Source organism: Microcaecilia unicolor, chromosome 5 (assembly GCF_901765095.1).
Source record: "Microcaecilia unicolor chromosome 5, aMicUni1.1, whole genome shotgun sequence".
Classification (NCBI taxonomy): Eukaryota; Metazoa; Chordata; class Amphibia; order Gymnophiona; family Siphonopidae; genus Microcaecilia; species Microcaecilia unicolor.
This window is the reverse complement of record NC_044035.1, coordinates 98,686,954-98,706,907: the sequence shown is the minus strand read 5'-3', so window position 1 is coordinate 98,706,907 and position 19,954 is coordinate 98,686,954.

Sequence of the window (19,954 nt, the reverse complement as noted above, 5' to 3'; positions counted from 1 at the left end):
CAAGCATGATCATTTTGATGTTGTTATCAGTGTTTAACTTTGAACATTTATATTAAAGTGAGGAGCTCCTAGTCTTAGAAGATGAAGTTTCAGGACCTAGGGCAGGATATACCCCAAGGCAAAAATGGGTATATTGTTCCCTGGGGGGGGGGGGGGGGGGGGGGGGGGGGTTCATTTTGATGTTGGTATCAGTGTTTAACTTTGAACGTTTATATTAAAGTGAGGAGCTCCTAGTTTTAGAAGATGAAGTTTCAGGACGTTATGACTTTTATTATATTATGAACAGTCAAATTAATTAAACATTATGTTACTAGGTATAAATTGGCCTAGGCTGTACCCCCTAGGGCAGGATATACCCCAAGGCAAAAATGGGTATATTCTTCCCTGGGGGGGTATATTCTGGCCTAGGCTACTTTATCCCCCTGGGCATAGATAGTGTATTCTGCCCTGGAGGGGTATATTCTATTCTGCCCTGGAGGGGTATATTCTGGCCTAGGCCAGAGTAAACCTGGGGGGGGGGGGTATATTCTGGTGTATTTTGCCCTGGAGGGGTATATTCTGGCCTAGGCCAGAGTAAACTCCGGGATATATTCTGGCCTAGGGGGATATAGTCTGGCCTTGAGGCCAGTTTATCCCCCGGGGTATACTCTGGCCTAGGCCACTTTAACCCCGGGTATAGTCTGGGCAGGGGGTTAATGTGGCCTGTTACACCGGATATTCAATGCCGGTCACCGGAAACAGCCCGGCATTAAATATCTAGGCTTAGCACCGACTGCGGGAGTTAGCCGTCTAACTTCCATGGCCTGAATATCAGCTCCATAGAAATTTTGCTCTTTTGGAGCAAATAGATGGACATGGCATGTCCTTCATTAGGAGCTCAACCTCACCATTGCTGAAGTTGCCATTCCTACTAGGTAGAGTCTTTTTGAATGCCATTGCAAGTGTGGGATGTGGGAGGTTTGAAAATCCTGAGGTGCATGTGTTTATGGGGCACGTTAGACACTTCAGCAGCGGTACTTAGACATTTTGGGGATAATTTAATTTTTTTTGATAATGACCTACACATGAAAGCTTTTTGGGTACAATGGCATATAAATGAAGCGATTTAAACACCATTTTTGACCCTCAACATTGTTAAGGGGGAAATGGCTTATCATCAGCTTGGAATCTTCACCACCTGGAAAACTAACTTATTTGCTCTCCATTCTCTCTCGCCAGCATCAGGCAGCTAAACCCTAGAAGCCATGAGCCAGCTGGAGTCCCAATTTGCCAGTGTCTCCAGCAGAGACCTCAGAACTTACCCTTCCCCTTCTGGTAGGGAGATGACCTGAGACCTGGTCTGCCTTATGTTTCTGTTAACAAAAGACTCCTTACTTTTTTCAGGACCCGGCTGCTAGATAAGATAGAGCATAGGCACTGGTCAGCAGGAACACAAGGGATAGCAGTGGACTTTGAAACACACAGTTTTATGATACTGACACCAAACAACATCTAGACAAAAGGCAATAATGTATGTTATGTTACCATAATGCATATTAATCTAAGGTAATCTAAGGTACTACAGGATACAGAGTTATGAGATGCAAAGCATGCAAATGCATGCAAAATACCTCATTGCTATGTAAATTGTGACCAGGAGCAGTGGACCCATGCTTTTCGTGCACATATTTTTGAAGAGGTGATGAGTAGAGGTGGCTGAGCGATTTGTTCTAGGTCACTGAATCAGAGTTCAAAAGGGGAACCTTGTTGGACCTTTGCCTGATCAATGTTGTTTAAACCACAGCTAAGCTAAATGTTTGCATTACTGAACTTTTTTTGAGCTTTCTTGATTTGAATTGCACCATTGAAGGTTTTAGATATGGGGGTTTTACCATATTATGATGCTCATTTTTGAGACAGAAAAACATCAAAAAATGGCATAAAGAAGCAGGTGGACTTTTTTTTTTTTTTTTTTGCAAAATTTTCCAAATTTCTATTTTTAAGACATTTTTCTCTGCAGTTTGTCTAAATCTCAAGGGGGCATGTTGGTGGCGTGTTTTTGGTGGGACTAGGGTGGGCTTACGATTTGTACAAATGTCTAGGGCAAAAAATAGGACATTTTTGGCTAGACCTGTTTCAGTAACGACTAAGTGCCAAAAAGGTGCCCAAACTGACCAGATGACTACTAGAGGAATAAAGACATGACCCCTCTTAATCATCCAGTGGTCACTGACCCTCTGCTACCTCCCTAAGAGGTAACAGTGACAGTACATATCAGGCTCTATGATAGCTGTGATATAATGGCCATTGCTCTTAGAGCCGCAATCAGGTCCCTGGAGTAGCCTAGTGGTTGCTACAGTGGACTGTAGAGAATGGGACCGAGACCCATATCCTATTCTAACTGGTACATTTGTAGTGGAAAGTGTGAGCATCCCAAGATATCTACAGAACCCACATATAGGTGACACATGCACCTATTTTAGTTGGGTAGAGTACATTTTTTGCTATTCCTGGAGGGCTCACCATTCAATATAATGAGGGTTATGATGTGATGTTTACCGGGTACCTTTATGTGACATTCACTGCAGTGCCCCCTAGGCTGCCTCACTGCTCTGCTGGGATGTGTATGTGGCCAGTTTAGTAAGACTGCTGGCCCCCAGACATTCTAATGGCTTGTTTTTGTACATTTATTCCTTGGACATTTTTTGTTTGAAAATGGCCTTTAAAGAAAGATGCACTGAGCACAAAAACATCTAAAATAGGGCAATTTTCAAACCAAAAAGATAGTTAATTTTTTGGTTAAAAAATCACCATGTATGGCACTGGATTTTTGGACGTTTGTTTTGCAAAACAATCAAAATCGGATTTGGACATCATAAAGAAAATGCCCCTCCATATGTTTACAGTATGATTGAGTTGACTTGCAATACTGATATTGAGGGGATGTTTTGTATGTTTGAGATACCAGCAGTAGTGTTTATATAGCAGCTGCCCCATGGTGCATTAACATATACTGGCACTGAATATCTCTGTTTTAATGCCAGTTGGAATTGATGGTCTCCCTCCCTATTTGTACACACACACACACATAGACAGATATACATATTTCCCCAGATTCTATAAAGGTCACCCAAATTTAGATACCAAAATTGGGCACAATTCTAAGGTATGTGCAGAACTTAATTGGTTAATGAGCCAATTTACTGCAATAATTGGGTGCTATCAATTATTGACATTAATTGGCACCAATCAGGATTTTTGCATGCACCTGGCTGCACGGTAATCTAAAAGCAGTGCACCTAACTCCCATAGCACATATCTCAAAAGGGGGCAAGGCCATGGGAGAAACATGGGCATGTGGCGCGATCCAAAAATTTGCACACATAGAGTACTGCAGAGGTTTTCAACCCAGTCCTCGGGACACACTCAGCCAGTCAGGGTTTTCAGGATATCTCCATTGAATTCAATGCCTTATGTAATACCAATTATTGGGTTAAATTACAATAATTAGTCACAAAACATTAATTCTCCATAACTATTGACTAATATTGAACAAATATTAGTCAATTGTTATGAACATTGAATTCAATGGAGATATCCTGAAAACCCTGACTGTCTGGGTGTGTCCTGAGAACTGGGTTGAAAACTTGTGGAGTACTGGGTCACTGCACCTAACTTGGGTGCCAGCATTTAAACCAGGTTTCAACAGGCATAAGTCTGGCACCTATAGTTAGTCATGAGATCTGTACTTAAGTGTGATTCTATTAAGGGCATGTGCCCTTTACAGAATAGTGATTAGCAGCATTTTTTTTCTGGTGCTTAATTTGGAGCACCATGTATAGAATCTGGAGCGCCGTTTTTGAAAAAAGTGTTCCAATAGTAGGAATTTTTCATAGCTTTTTATCTCTGGGGATTTATTATTTTTGAGGTACTTTTCACTAGCATTAAAATCATTAGAAAAATTAAAATGAAAGTTATCCAGAATAACACATAAGGAAATGGCACCAAGTTAAAATGAAAATGCTTAAGTATCAGGAAAATGAGGCATCATGCAGTTTTTTTTAATGGTAATCATGATGCTTCACTAAAATCTGAAGTAAAAGAGCCACTTGGTATTATTGCTTTAAAAGTTGGAAAAGCAAAGCACTCAATTTCTCACATGTACATCTGACACTCCTAATCCTAAACTCAGTGATAAAAGTATGAAAAGATATGTGAATTATTAAGGGAAAATAATGGATTGGCAAAGTCACCAACAGAAATCCTGCTGTATGAGGTCATATAATCCAAATCAATGCCCGTGAGAATACATGATAAATCCCTTTATCTCAAGAAATAAGATATATGTTATCTATTTATGCCGCTTCTCATCAATATTGTGCTAGGCTCAAATTAAGTTCAATTTTTATTTCTATGGAATGTTTATTTTTGAGATTATCAAACTCACATTTGGTATGAAAATCCTTACTGAGATTTAGAGAAGAATTGTTTTTATTGTTGTATTTTCTTGTGGTCAAATTAATGAAGGTAAAATATGAGGATATGATTTATCATAGTGAAATATGATTCTGTATATAAGTATTCACTGATCAAAAAGAACAGATTATAGTGCTCTTAAAAATGTTTGCTAATGAAAATTGTATTTATTGCACTGGCTATAATAAAGGATCATGGATTTGATTATACCATCTTTCTGTGGTACAACCAAAGCAGTTTACATATATTATATGCAGGTACTTCCTCTGTTTCTATTGGACTCACAGGGCTAAGGGCCCTGTTTACTAAGGCGCATTAGCCTTTTTAGCTCGCACTAATGCTAGAGACACCCATATATTCCTATGGGTGTTTCTAGCATTAGCATGCACTAAAAATGTTAGCATGCCTACAGCACGGCTTAGTAAACAGGGCCTTTAGTTTTATATATGAGACATTGGATGGTTAAGTGACAAGAAGCCACAGTGGGAATTGAACCAGTTCCTTAGGTTCTCAGCCCATTGCACTCACCATTAGGCTACTCTGGTTTAGATGTGTCTATAGATAAGCACTCATGTTTGAATATAACCCTGAGCATCCTTAGGATCATGGTCAAGGGAGACTTTAACTTACTTAAAGTCTCTAGGATTCACTCAAAGTCATCAATCTCCAAACCATGCTGGTGGTCATGAGAGACATTAACTTGCTTAAAGTCTCTAGGATTCATTCAAGTCATCAAATTTCCAAACCATGAACTGGGCCATGTGTTAGATTTGGTGTTCTGCAAAGAGGTCACCATCTTTGAACACAAGGCTGGTGGTGTCAAGAAAACAGGCCTATCATGGCTGTACAACTGGCTATTTGACTGGAGAGACAGAGGTGGCCTACAGGCAGTGGCGTACCAAGGGGGGGCGGTGGGGGCGGTCCACCCCGGGTGCACACCGCTGGGGGGGGGGGGTGCCGCGGCATGCGCCTGTCAGCTGAGTTCGCTGACTTTGCTAACTTCGCTGCAGCTCCCTCTGCCCCGGAACAGGTTACTTCCTGTTCCAGCCGGGGCAGAGGGAGCTGCAGCGAAGTTAGCGAAGTCAGCGAAGTCAGCTGACAGGTGCGCGCCGCGGCACCCCCCCCCCCCCAGCGGCGTGCACCTGGGGGGGGGTGTCATTTCACCGGGGGTGGGGGGCCGCACTGCACCCGGGGGGGGGCGCATCGGCGCTCCGCCCCGGGTGTCATGCCAGCTAGGATCACCACTGCCTACAGGGCTTTATCCAATGAGAAAGCTTTGGATTATTAGAAAAATAGCAATTACAGATCAATTGGGGTTGTCACAGGAGTATTACAGGGCCATATGTTCTACAAAGGTGTCAACATCATTGAACAAAAGGCTAGTTATGTCAAGATAACACCCCTATCATGGACAGATCATTTTCTAATAACATTTTCTATAAAGGACTACCTTAAACAGATGGGACCAACCAAAATATGGTTGATTTTGCTCAGGAGGGTTGAGAGTGGGACCCTCTTTTGTTCAGGAGGAGGTGGAGTGGGGCCTGCTTTTGTTCAGGAGAGAAAGAAAGTTTCAGTTTCGGATGAAAATACACAGCTGAAACAAAGCTGAATTTGAATTTTGGGCTGCTTTGACTAAAACTTTAATTAGACAGATTCAAATCATACAAAATATGGCAGCCCATAAAAATTATTACGTTACTCCATTCTACTTGGACTTACATTAGCTCTCAATAGAGGCCAGAATACAATTTATGACGTGTACCATAATTTTTAAAATCTGTATATGAGTGAGAAGGTAGCTCCTATTCATAGAGGTGACTTTCATAATACACGTAATCAACTATTATTGTGTATTCCTTCAACAAAGAAAATAGTATCTAGTAAGATGTTTAATTCTTCATTCTCATATCAAGCAGTTTTGGCCTGGAATTCACTGCCATTATCCATTAGAACACTTAAAAATAATTTGATGTTTTGAAAAGTCTTAAACACATTTTTAGTTTCATGGTATGTTCTATTGAAAGTATAATTTTCTTTGTTTTTGTTTATAATATGTATCTCCTGGAATTTTTGTATATCCAGTTCTTTCTTTTAACTCTGTAATCTGCGTAGAACTTTTAAGGTAGTCATGAAATGTAAGCCCAATATAACATAACATAACATTTTGCTCAGGGGAGAGGGGAAGTTTCGGTTTTGGTCAAAAATATACTGGCATTTTTGGCTGAAACTGAAACAAGGCTGAATTCAAATTTTGGGCTGGGTTAGGCACCAAAAACAAAACTGATTTGGCTTCTACCCCAGATCAAATCTTCCAATCCCCACCACACAACAGATCCCCAGATGACATCCTCCCAACATCCCTGATCACACAAAGATCCCCCTGATCCCCTGCCCCCTTTGAGTCCTATGTTCCAACCTCCCCAGGGATGAAAACTGGTAGGGCAATAGTGGCAGCGATCATCCGCCATATAAAAAAGGATCACTCCTAGTGGCAGTACCATGAGACTACCTCTAGAGGACAGGCACCATTTTGGATGAGAAGTAGAAGAGGATTGCTACTACCTGCAACTACTGCTCCACCAATGATGACCCCTGGATAAGACCTGGGGGGGGGGGGGGTCAAGGGTTGGGAGAAAATCTGACTTGGAGGGGTGGGGTTTCTTTCAGGGGCAGAATATATCTGGTGAGATGATTCAAGGGTCTATTGTATGATCAGGGGTTTGGGGAATGTAATCAGAGAAGGTGGCCAGATTGGAAATGGCTCTGAGCTGAGGGCAGTGTGGGAGGAGAATCAGACCTCATAGGGAGGATCGGAAGGGGGTATGTGTGTGGTGTTGGTGGATGGGTCACCACACTTTGGTGCCCTTTACATATTTATTATTGATTTGTGCCCACATGCATTACATACAGTGTCTGATAGCGCAGTTGCTCCCCAGGCTATCTGGCATTAAATTTAAAATGGTGCCTGTGCAGTAACTCTCAGCTTCAGGGCATACCCCCTGCATTTACTGTAGAGGCTTTTCACTTCCACATGTTAATTTTTCTGTTAAACTTGAGGTTGTCAATTCTTGTTTTAGTGTAATTGTCCCAACATTGTGCAGAAACTTATGTCAATATTTTAAGATGGGGCAAAAACATTTACTTGCCCTGGCCTTCCTTTCTTATTGAATCAGCTTCGCTGTTTGGGTTTATGGTAATTCTACTACTACTACTACTACTTATCATTTCTATTGCACTACTAGACGTACGCAGCGCTGTACACTTGAACATGAAGAGACAGTCCCTGCTCGACAGAGCTTACAATCTAATTAGGACAGACAAACAGGACAAACAAGACATAAGGGAATATTAAAGTGAGGATGATAAAATAAGGGTTCTGAACAAGTGAACACTTGTGGTGGAAAGTGTGATTCCCTTAAAAAAAAACCAAACCTACTGCACCCACATATAGGTGACACCAGCAGCTCCCTTGTCTCAACGTCTTAGCAGTGTCTCTGGCACTATTCGCCCCTCCTATTGTTTGGTTGCTAAGTAAATATTTTATATGATTCTCTATATTTGTGAGGGATTGAGTGGTGTCCCTAAGAGCACTTCTTCACTGAGGTTGCAGGCTAGCCACCTTATGGCAGGTGGCACTAAAGCTGTCATGTCAGAGGCTGAGTTAGAGGGGAGGGGCTCAGACCGGGAGGTGGTTGAATGCCCTGGAGAGAGGGAGAGAGAGAGAGGTCCCAAGGCAAGAGCGAGGCCCCATTTCAGAGGTCTTCAGGCCTGGACCTATGGATGAGTAGTTGGAACTGTATAGAAGAAGCTAGAAGTGTTAAGTGTTGCCAAGGAGAAAATGAGCCTGTGATTATTATTATTTTCCACCAATAAAGTTTTCTTTTGGCTTTTTACTGAACTGTACCTGTGAAGTTTCTATGCTTGTCCATTGATCATGTTATCACAGTATTATAGTTATTCTTTATGTAGAATTGTAACCAAATTCCTATTGTTTGATCCTAGTGATCTACCTGCTATTATATTTTGTGGTTGTAAATTGCTTAGCTATATTATTAAATAGGCAGCATTTCAAATAAAGCTGAACATTGAACAGACCATTTTGGTGAGAATTCAGGTCTGAATTTTTGTGCCATATTTGAAGGAAATCCATTAGATCGTTTTTTAGCCAGAAACATTTGGAAAACTTAGGTTTTCCAAAAGTACAGAGGTATTTTTGTTTCTTCATCTGTCTCTAAAGAAAACAACTGAAGATTGTCAGCAAAATTAGCAGTTATAATATTTGTAGAGATCGTATTACATTCAAGACCTGTACCCTGGTTCACAAAATCATTCATGGCGAAGCCCCGATATATATGTCAGATCTCATAGACTTACCAGCAAGAAACATAAAAAGTTCATCACACACATTCTTGAACCTCCATTATCCCAGCTGTAAGGGACTTAAATACAAGTCAGTAAATACATCTAGCTTTTCCTACATCTGTACACAACTTTGGAATGCACTACCGAATGCCATAAAAGCAACATATGATTTGATACCCTTCCGGAAACTACTAAAGACTAAATTGTTTAAAAAGACTTATCAAAAGGATCCTTCATAAATGATCTGACATCTAAACTCAATTAGAACAAGTTAACAGTGAACTCTTCTATTTAATTACTTTAATTTCTTTTTCTTTACTGAATGTTATACATTATCCTTGATTTCAAAGTCATGGAATGTATTATATATCCATTTACTTCTAATGTACTTCATACTTTTTGTACTTATTGTTAATTAATAATAATATGTATTTCTCACTCCGGAAATGGATACCGCCATTTTGGCATAATGTAAGCCACATTGAGCCTGCAAATAGGTAGGAAAATGTGGGATACAAATGCAGTAAATAAATAGACAAATAAATATGTTCTTCAACAAACAGCACATCTCTAACTTTTATCATTTAAAAAAATGTACTAGAAATATTGTAGTTTGAGCATGATCAAAAAGAGTCTTGTGAATTTTAGGAGGAGATTTTGAGCATTGGACGGTTAAGCTACAGCTTGCTCATCAGAGGCAGTTTCTTTTCTCAAACATATACACACAGAGGGGCATTTTCAAAAGGATGTCCAAGTCAGAATTGGGAGGTCCTGTTCATAATGTTAAAAAAAAGTCTATCTCACAGCCATTTTTGAACAGGAAAAACATTGCGGTTTCCTGTCCAAAAATACATGAGAGTGTCCAAAATGAACAGCCATTTTCCAAAAAACACTTCCCAAATTATGAACGTCAAAAAAACAGGGACAAGGACGTCTGGCAGCATTTGTATAAAAATGGCCACACAGATGTCCCTGCAAAGCAGAGGAGCGCCCAGGTTCATGCTCCACTGCAACTCTTAGTTTAAAGGGTGAGACCTCCAGAGACAGGGAAATACCTACAGTACCTGAATGTGCACCACCTCAATAGCCCTCAGACTTGCAGGTATCTAACATTTAGGCACAGTAGGCATACCTCTGTTTCTGGAGGGCTCACAATGTAAAAGTTAAAAAAAAAAAAAGAAAGCAATGAAGTGGGATTTCAACTTGGGTTCCCTGGTTTACAGTTCACTAGGCTACCCTTCAGATCTGCTTGCTGCTGTGTTCAGAATGCCCACAATACCTGATGTTGTCAGGGAGCCTAGCTGGGGCTGAATGCTTTCCTGTTGACAGAAATATACTGTGCCATGATGATTATCAGCATCTGTCTTTGTTTAATTGGGCTATGGTAACTTTTAGTGTTTGACCTAGGCATTTGTCTAGTTGTGTGCCTGGAATGTGGATAATTCCGTAAATAAACAGTATTTGTTGCTTGGTATGAGATCTGGAACCAGAACCTTCCAGGAGGTTGATAAGCAGCTTTCCACACTCTATCCTTTTATCCACCTTTACAATAAGTCAGGTGAGCTCAGTGGCGTACCGGGGGGGGGGGGGGGGCGGTGGGTGCGGTCCACCCCGGGTGCACGCCGCTGGGGGGGTGCCGCGCGCCTGTCGGCTCCGCTCGTTCCGTGCTCCCTCTGCAACGGAAGAGGTTACTTCCTGTTCCGGAACAGAGGGAGCATGGAACGAGCGAAGCCGACAGGCATGCGGCACCCCCCCAGCAGGTAAAAATGCACCCAGGGGGGAGGTGTTCTTTCACTGGGGGGGGGGGGCGCATCGGTGATACGCTCCGGGTGTCAGCCACCCTAGGAACGCCACTGGGTGAGTTCAAGACTGTGTTCTGAACCAACTGTTTACTAAAGTCACTTCATGCAAATGGTACAATGTAGCAAAGGCAACAAGAATACAATTTCACTGAGGCTATTTACTCCCCACTCCAAATCTCAGAGAAGGTCCAACTTTCCTTGTATCCTTATTTTTACTATTGTGGATAGCGGGGAATCAGTATAGTTCAATATATGTTCCACCTACAGTTCTCAGTTGTTGCTGCTATGAGGCTCAGGCCTATGACTTTCTAGATGCAAGTCCTTTACAATTTTGGATCACCTGAGATGTTCTTGGATCCTCAGGAGCCTTTTAGTTGTAGTGGACATCTTTCTCTTCAGCCCATGAGTGTTTTTAGACCACTAATCAATGGGATGAGATCCAGGTTCCTTTTCAGGAGTGAGTGAGGGGGACAGCAATCAGAGGCATACCAAGGGTGGGGTGGTGGGGGCGGTCCACTCCAGGTGCACGCTGCAAGGGAGTGTAGGGAACAGCCGTGCAGCTGTTGGCTCTGCCAGTTCCTTGTTCTCTCTGACGTTACTTCCTGTTCCAGGGCAGGGAACCAGCATAGCCGACAGCCATGCGCACCCCCAGGAGGTGATGCGCTATGGGGAGGATGCACCAAAGGGGTGCGCAGTGGTGATCCGTCCCGGGTGGTAGCCGACATAGGAACACCACTGACAGTAATCACTGGGGGATTAAGGCGGTGCCATGCCTTAATCTCTCCAGTGGTCAGCACCTTTTTATACCCTGGATGTGATTGAAACGGATCTAACTTAGGAGGCCCTTCTTTTTTGACTTGGACATTTCTTCCTGTTCGATTTATCGCTGTCGAATGCCCTGAATTTGAGCCCTACCTATTCCCACCCTAAACACGCCCCTTTGCTATTTGAACGAACTGCAGTGTAGGATGTCCAAATTCTGTCTTACAAAAATTGTAATTTGGACGTTTTTGGTAGATGGACTTTTTTTTTTTGGCCATTTTGAAACATCCATCAGCTTTGAAAATGAGTGCTATACATACTTTCCTGAAAATCACTCAAAACATTTCCTATACAACTTGTCATCACACAGTGGAGACACATAAGGCCTGATCAATAGGTTTTTCCTCAGAGACATAGCATGGGGGGAAAGTCAGTGATTCAACCGTTAGTGAACAGACTTAGCACACATGCACACTGGGATATGCAAGGAGTTGCAGTCTGTGACACCTGACTCAGAACTGTTGCCACAATATTTGGCCTGGTCAGGAGTAGGGTTACAATTAGAAATGGGAAAAATACACCAATACTTACAAAGGAGGGCTCATGGTGCCAGACCCACTGCCTTGGCTTATTCCAATTGAGCTGGAACACAGAAGGATCTTAAGGAAATTATCTGAACATGAGAACAATTTCACTCTGTGCGTCTAGCAAGTACAGTAGAAATTCTAGAAATAAACTAGGATGTGAAAATAGTCATAGTGCACACTCGAAAATAACATAATAGGAACACAGTGAATGTATTAACACAGCACAGCAAAGGTATGGACAGAGAAAAATGGAGCTTCATCTGTCTCACAGAAGGTTCTAGTTGTGTATCATCTACCCTACAGAAATTTTTACAGGGTATTTCCAGCAGTTGTGCTTTCATGCAGGAGTAGTGCTTGTTTACCTGTGACTGCCACATCCTTTTGTATGTGCCATTTAGGATTCTCACAGCTTGTTGATGGACCCAATATATTGTAGCTGGGTCACCCTTCCAGGACCCAGCCAGGCTCAACCCTGCTTAGCTGCCTTCTCCTTCACACAGCTGTTGCATCGCTCCACAGCAATCTGGCTGCTCTAAGCCTCAGCTCCAGGCCCTGAGAACTTCCAGGACTTCTTCCTCCCTCCGTTCCTTTCACAGAGGCACATTCAAAGCACAACGTTTATAAGTAAGAACTTTTATTTTCTTGCTTCACGTCAACATAAATGCCCAGGAACACCTTAACTCCAGGTTGTTTAGGGCTTGCTGCCCAAAGTACAAGTCAGGTTCAAAACAGTCCATATAACTTCACCCAAGATTACTTCTCTTAGGGAAAGGTACATTATCATAGAGAAAACACAGTAGCTTGGTAGGTTGCAGCACAGACCTTTTCAGTATGAAACAGTTTACACAGTCTTTCTTGCACCTTCTTACAGCACAGTTACACAGCTTCGTTCCCACCTGGTTCAGGCTGGGGTTTCAATTCTCTCCCAGGGGCTGCACCTGTTTCCTCTTTAGTAGAGCTCTCCCCCAGTGCCTCAGCCTCTCTCCTCCGGTCTTCCACTAGTCTCTCCAAGGCACAGCTAGCCACCTTCTTATAGCAGCTTTTCGGGTTTGAGCCAGAGCTCCAATCGCCATCTGTTCCTCCTCTAGCCCTTCAGTAATCTCCATTTTATCCTCCTCTTCAACTTCCCCCGCCCCCAACCTCTCCAGCTGGCCCTCATCACCTTCCTCAGAGACCATTTCCCAATCTTCTATCTCCTCCCTCTAACTCTTGCACAGCCGGGTGGGGAAGAGAGGGATTCTGGGACTGGTAGTTCCTCCCCTTCTTCCTTAACCCAGCCAACCTCTCTGCCTCCGGTAGCCCCGTTTTCTGAATGTGGATGTTGTGCACATGAAATCTGCCCCGTCGGGATTCCCCGGCTCCCTGCACCCCCTTTCTTCGGGCCTTCCCGGATCCCCTTTCACCTGCCTCTCACAATATACTGCAATGGGAAGAGTGCACATCTGTAGTGGATTTATACCTAGCTGTGACTTTGTCTAGACTGCAGGTTAAATGATAGTGTTTGGGGATGTTCAAGATGGCAAAAAAGTGTGACAAGGCAATGGCCATCACCAGAAGTTTCGAGGCTGCATAGAGAGAGGCATTACCAGTAGAAAAAAAGGTTTTTGGTGAGACCTCACCTGAAATGGTCCACTCTATCTCAGAAGACATATGAGAAGCATCGTGAGGATCTAAATTGTATATCATAGAGAACAACAGGAACAAGGGGATGATGTATATATGTTTAAATACTTGAAAGATATGAATAAACAAATGAATCTCTTCTAAATGAGGGGAAGCTGTAGATGAAACTACAGGAGGTACAAGATGAAACTACAAGGAGGTAGATTCAATAGCAACATCAGGAAATATTTCTTCATAGAAAGGATAGTGGATGTCTGGCATGCCCTCCCAGAGGAGACACTGGAGACAAAAACACTGTTGGAATTTAAAAAGGAGTGGAATATTTAAAGAGGATCTCTAAATGGCAGGATGATGAAAACCAAGCATTGAATGCTTCAACTCAAACTGCATTGAAATCACTTTTCACTTCCAAAAGGTCATGGGCGGGAAGGGGTAACCTGCACAGAGCAATTAGTACAACCCTAACTACCTTACTGTACAGATGGGGGAACTATTTCAGCCTTTATCTGCAATGATCTTACTCTATTACTATGTTACCATCTAACACTATTTTAGGGCACTCAAATTGCTTGACTGCTTAATAAAAATAATTGGAAACTGTGACCATGTAAGGTTCATGGAGTGAATCTATTGTACGCACATAATCTTTTTGTATTAAAAGATTTTAATCCATAGTGTTTTGGGGGTTTTTTTCCTATCTGACCTTTTTTCAAAACTTTGTAAATAAAGGTGTGTTCATTAAGAATAATGTGTAAAGTGTATTATGCAGATAATTACACAAGAAACTGAGTATAGAATATCACTCATTTCACACAGCATATGCAGAATAGATTCCCAGAGGTGAAGAGTCTGAATACTAATTTAATGCAACATGATGTCCATTATTGTGGGGCATAAGATGGATTCATTCGAAGTATGAAGAAAAATTATTCCAAATGATTATTAATGAGTTAATCAACATGGCAAAGTGAACTTTTTCATCTATTAGTGTGAAAAGTATTTCACTCTAATAATGAAAGAGGCAAATGTTAATGGCAGAGGTAATCAGACCCTAATGAAGTACACTGTAAAATTGATATTTCAGACAGGCCATGCTTTTCATAATCACTGAAATGGTCAGTGGGTCCCATAATTCTTCATATTTCAAACTTAGCATATACAAATTATCTGGGAAAGATGAACAATGCAAATAAAGAAAACAGGTTAAACAGTATGGGAAAAATATGAGATTAAAGAAGGTGACAATTAACCCTTTAGCTCCTAAATGTGATTTATCCATCATTAATTTAAATAGTGTTCCATTCAAGGAAAAAAAGGTTAACTAACAAAAGAATTAGAAGGTGATGTCTCTTTAATGGACTAACATTATGTATTTCTTGACTAGCTGTTGGGAATTAACACTTTCTTCCTCAGATCCAAACAGAATGAGCAGGACTGATCAAAAGATGAAATTTGTCAGAACATACAAGAGAATCATACATTTGAATGGTAGTGTGAAGATGAAGGGGGGAAGGGAAAAGGTTGATATGTTATATTTTTAATGTAGCGTCTATTAAGCTACAGTTCCTGTCTCTTTGAATATAGTTTTGTAAAAAAAAATGTTTTGTCAAATTATGGCCCCCTTTTACAAAGCCGTGCTAGCAGGTGCTGCGTGGCAATGCCGACACAGCCCATTCAAAGATGAATGGGCTATGTCGGCATTACTGCACCAGCAGCCACTAGCAAGGCTTTATAAAAAGGGGCCAGTGCAATTAAAGTATTATTTCACTCCAAACAAGTGGGATGTTGTTATTGTACATGTCAAATAACATTCAGTTGTTATTGTCACCATGTTATGACATCTAGAATGCTTTCCTGTTGACAGAAATAAACTGTGCTATCATGATTATCGGCATTTATTTTTGTTTACATTGGGCCGTGGTAACTTTTGGTGTCTGACCTAGGCATTTGCCTAGTTGTATACCTGGAATGTGGATAACTGATATACATAAACACTATTTGTTGGTTGGGATGAGATCTGGAACCAGAACCTTCCAGGATGCCGATAAGCAGCTTTCCACTCTCTATCATTTTATCCACCTTCACAATAAGTCAGGTGCGTCTAAGACTATGTTCTGAGCTAACTGTTTACTAAAGTCACTTCATGCAAATGGTACAATGTAGCAAAGGCAACAAGAATACAATTTCACTGAGGGTATTTATTTACTCCCAACTCCAAATCTCAGAGAAGGTCCAACTTTCCTTGTATCCTTATTTTTTACTTTTGTGGATAGCAGGGAATCAGTATAGTTCAATATATGTTCCACCTACAGTTCTCAGTTGTTGCTGCTATGAGGCTCAGGCCTAAGACATTCTAGATGCATTGCAACTCCTTTACAATTTTGGATCACCTGAGGTGTTCTTGGATCCTCAGGAACCTTGTAGTTGTAGTGGATATCTTTCCCTTCAGCCCATTAGTGTTTTTTGGAACACTAGTTGATGGGATGACATCTAGGTTGCCTTGCTGGAAGAGATACACTGATAGACCAAGAAGGAGGTAACGTTTCCAATAGGCCAGATGCTTTAGCAGATTTCTGACACCTGTGTATTCCTGGGTTAGACCTTGACTTCAGTATACTGGCTTGGATATCACTGTACTCAGTCCATATATTTTCTGGTCTATAAGGATAAGGTTTAGGTTTGAAAGGGTCAGAGGGTGGGGAGCTCTCAAAACAGGGAACGACAGAGTTTCAAAAGTGAGACAAGGTTTTATAAACAGGGAAATTTTCTTCTGCAACCAATTCCCTCACTTTGATTATAATATTTCACTCCCAGTTTGTCCCTCTTTCTGGAAGAGGCCAGAATTTCCAGATGGTCAGTTATTGCTCTGCCTACCTACCACTGAGGTCAGATAAGAGGCAAAATCCTATTGGTTACAATAGAGGCACTGGGAATCTAAGTAGGCACCCATACTGCCAGATTCTCAATTGCCCTACATTAAGGTAAAACAAAAACGTTGCAAAGGTCTACTTCACAAGAAAAAGAGCACAACTAGAAATCTGTAGGCATGCAAAAGTGCAAATTTCATGAATTTTCTGCTATTTTTCACTCCAAGGGCACATGTGCAAAGAAATAAATATGGAGTCAAAGCACTTATTATAGATCTTAAATGCTTTTACTCCATATGTCTATATTAGTGAAGTAACCTTTGATGTGCCTCTAAGTTAGTAAAACATTCTATGATAGTTTATTAGGTATAAAATCGGTACATATGTTTTTTGCTTTCAGCTGTTTTTTTATTTTATTTTTTTTTTAATTTTGTTACATTTGTACCCCGCGCTTTCCCACTCATGGCAGGCTCAATGCGGCTTACATGGGGCAATGGAGTCCATTAGGTAGAATATTTTAGACTGCATCACTGGGGTATGTATTGGATGGTCAATTAATTAATTTTGAATATATATGTATGGATGGTTAACAACTATATATGTTTATACACGTGGTCTTTGTACAATTTAGATACTTATGTTATTTTATTATTTATATATGTATATTTTTAACAGTTGTGATTTCAAGCCCCTGACACAGCCCTTTGAGAGGGCGAAACGTAGCTGTGTCGGGCTTTTATTTATTTATAATTTTAGTGGTGAATAAATTGGACTTTTTATGAAAGATCAGTGGCAACTTGTTTCTTTTTTCACTCCATGCTGGATTTTGTAAGTCACTTGCCTACTTTATTATTATTATTTTTTTTTTATTTATAGCATTTGTATCCCACATTTTCCCACCTATTTGTGGGCTCAGTGTGGCTTACAATACATAGTGAATAATGGAGATACATTTTGTTACAATTCAATTATGGGTTACATCATGAAGGGTTATGGGAGACAAAATCAAAGTATCATTAGGAAAAGAGAACAGTGCAGTGTAACAATGGGAAAATGATAGGGCGATAGGACAATAATAAGAAACATTTGGGTATATCGATTTAACTATAGGTAGAGTTCTAAGTGCGGTGAGGATATGGGGGGAGAGAATTCAGAAAAGAGTGTGTTGATGCACTTCTGTTAGTTTGTATGGACTTCATGCATTTTGATCCTTGCGATAAGTTTTATCAAAGAGATGAGTCTTCAATAGTTTGCGGAAGTCGGTTAATTCGTAGATCGTTTTCAGGTTGCGTGGTAGTGTATTCCAGAATTGCGTGCTCATATAAGAGAAGGTTGATGCGTGCAATACTTTGTATTTTATGCCTTTGCACTTAGGGAAGTGGAGGTTGAGGGGTGTTCGGGATGATCTTTTAGCATTTCTGGGTGGTAGGTCTATTAGATCAGACATGTATGCAGGGGCTTCACCGTGAATGATTTTGAGGGGCATAATTGAACGAAACGCCTATCTCCATGGGCGTTTATCTCCGAGAACGGGTCCGTGAAGGGGTGGACCGAACCGTATTTTGGGAAAAAATAGACGCCCATGTTTTATTCAACAATGTGTGAGCTGGGCGTTTTTGTTTTTCAGCGATAATGGAAAATGAAAGCGCCCAGCTCAAAAACGAATAAATCCAAGACATTTATTCGTGGGAGGGGCCAGGATTCGTAGTGCACTGGTCCCCCTCACATGCCAGGACATCAACCGGGCAACCTAGGGGGCACTTTTACAAAAACAAAAAAACAGGTAAAAGAGCTCCCAGGTGCATAGCACCTTCCCTTGTGTGTTGAGCCCCCCAAATCCCCCTCAAAACCCACTGCCCACAAGTCTTCACCATTACTATAGCCCTAAGGGGTGAAGGGGGGCACCTACATGTGGGTACAGTGGGTTTGGGGGGGTTGGACGACTAATAAGCATTAAGCAGCACAATTGTAACAGGTAGGGGGGATGGGCCTGGGTCCACCTGCCTGAAGTCCACTGCACCCCCTAACAACTCCTCCAGTGACCTGCATACTGCTGCCAGGGAGCTGGGTATGACATTTGAGGGTGAAAATAAAAAGTTGTGAAACATCATTTTTTTGTGGTGGGAGGGGGTTAGTGACCACTTGGGGAGTCAGGGGAGGTCATCCCCGATTCCCTCCAGTGGTCATCTGGTCATTTAGGGCACTTTTTGGGGCCTTATTTGTGAAAAAACAGGGTCCAGGAAAAGTGTCCTAAATTCTAGCTAAAAACGCATACTTTTTTCCCATTATCGGTGAAATGCGCCCATCTTTGTTCGGCAGATAGCCACGCCCCAGTTCCGCCTTCGCCACACCTCTGACACGCCCCCATCAACTTTGTCCGCATCCGCGACGGAGTGCAGTTGAAAACGTCCAAAAATCGGCTTTCGATTATACCGCTTTATTCATTTTTGTGAGATAAACGTCCATCTCCCGATTTAGGTCGGAACTTGGGCGTTTTTCTCATTCGATTATAAGCAGGTTTGTGAACTAAGGTGCATACTTTAAAAGTTATATGTTCCTTGAGTGGGTGCCAGTGTAGTTTCTCACGTAATGGTTGTGCACTTTCATATTTTGGCTTTCCGAAGATGAGTCTGGCAGCTGTATTCTGGGCTGTTTGAAGTTTCCTCAGTATTTGCTCTTTGCAGCCTGCGTATAGTGAGTTGCAGTAGTCCAGATGGCTGAGTACGAGTGATTGCACTAGGCTGCGGAAGACAGATCTTGGAAAGAACGGTTTTATTCTTTTCAGTTTCTACATGGAGTAGAACATCTTTTTGGTTGTGTTGTTCGCGTGAGTCTCAAGTGTTAGGTGTCGGTCGATAGTGACTCCAAGGATTTTTAAAGTTTCTGAGATTGGCAGATTTAGTTTAGGTGTGTTGATGGTGCTAAATGTTTTCGTGTTGTATTGGGAGGTAAGTATGAGGCACTGAGTTTTTTTCTGTGTTTAATTTCAGTCGAAATGCATCTGCCCAGGTGTTCATGATGTGTAGACTTTGGTTGATTTCGTTGGAGATTTCTTTAATGTCTTGCTTGAAAGGAATATATATTGTTACATCATCAGCATATATGTATGGGTTAAGGTTATGGTTTGATAGAAGTTTTGCCAAGGGGATCATCATTAGATTGAAAATAGTAGGTGAGAGGGGGGATCCTTGTGGTACTCCACTATCAGGGGTCCATGCGTCAGACGTAGTTGAATTTGAAGTGACCTGGTATGAGCGCAAGGTTAGGAACCCCTTGAACCAGTTTAGGACATTGCCTCCGATGCCAAAATATTCAAGTATGTGTAATAGGATTTCATGGTCAACCATATCAAAGGCACTTCACATGTCAAATTGTAGGAGGAGTATGTGGGTGCCGGTTGCAATCATTTGTTTAAATTTGGTCATTAGGATAATTAATATTGTTTCCGTGCTGTGATTTGTTCGAAATCCTGATTGGGCATCATGCAGTATTG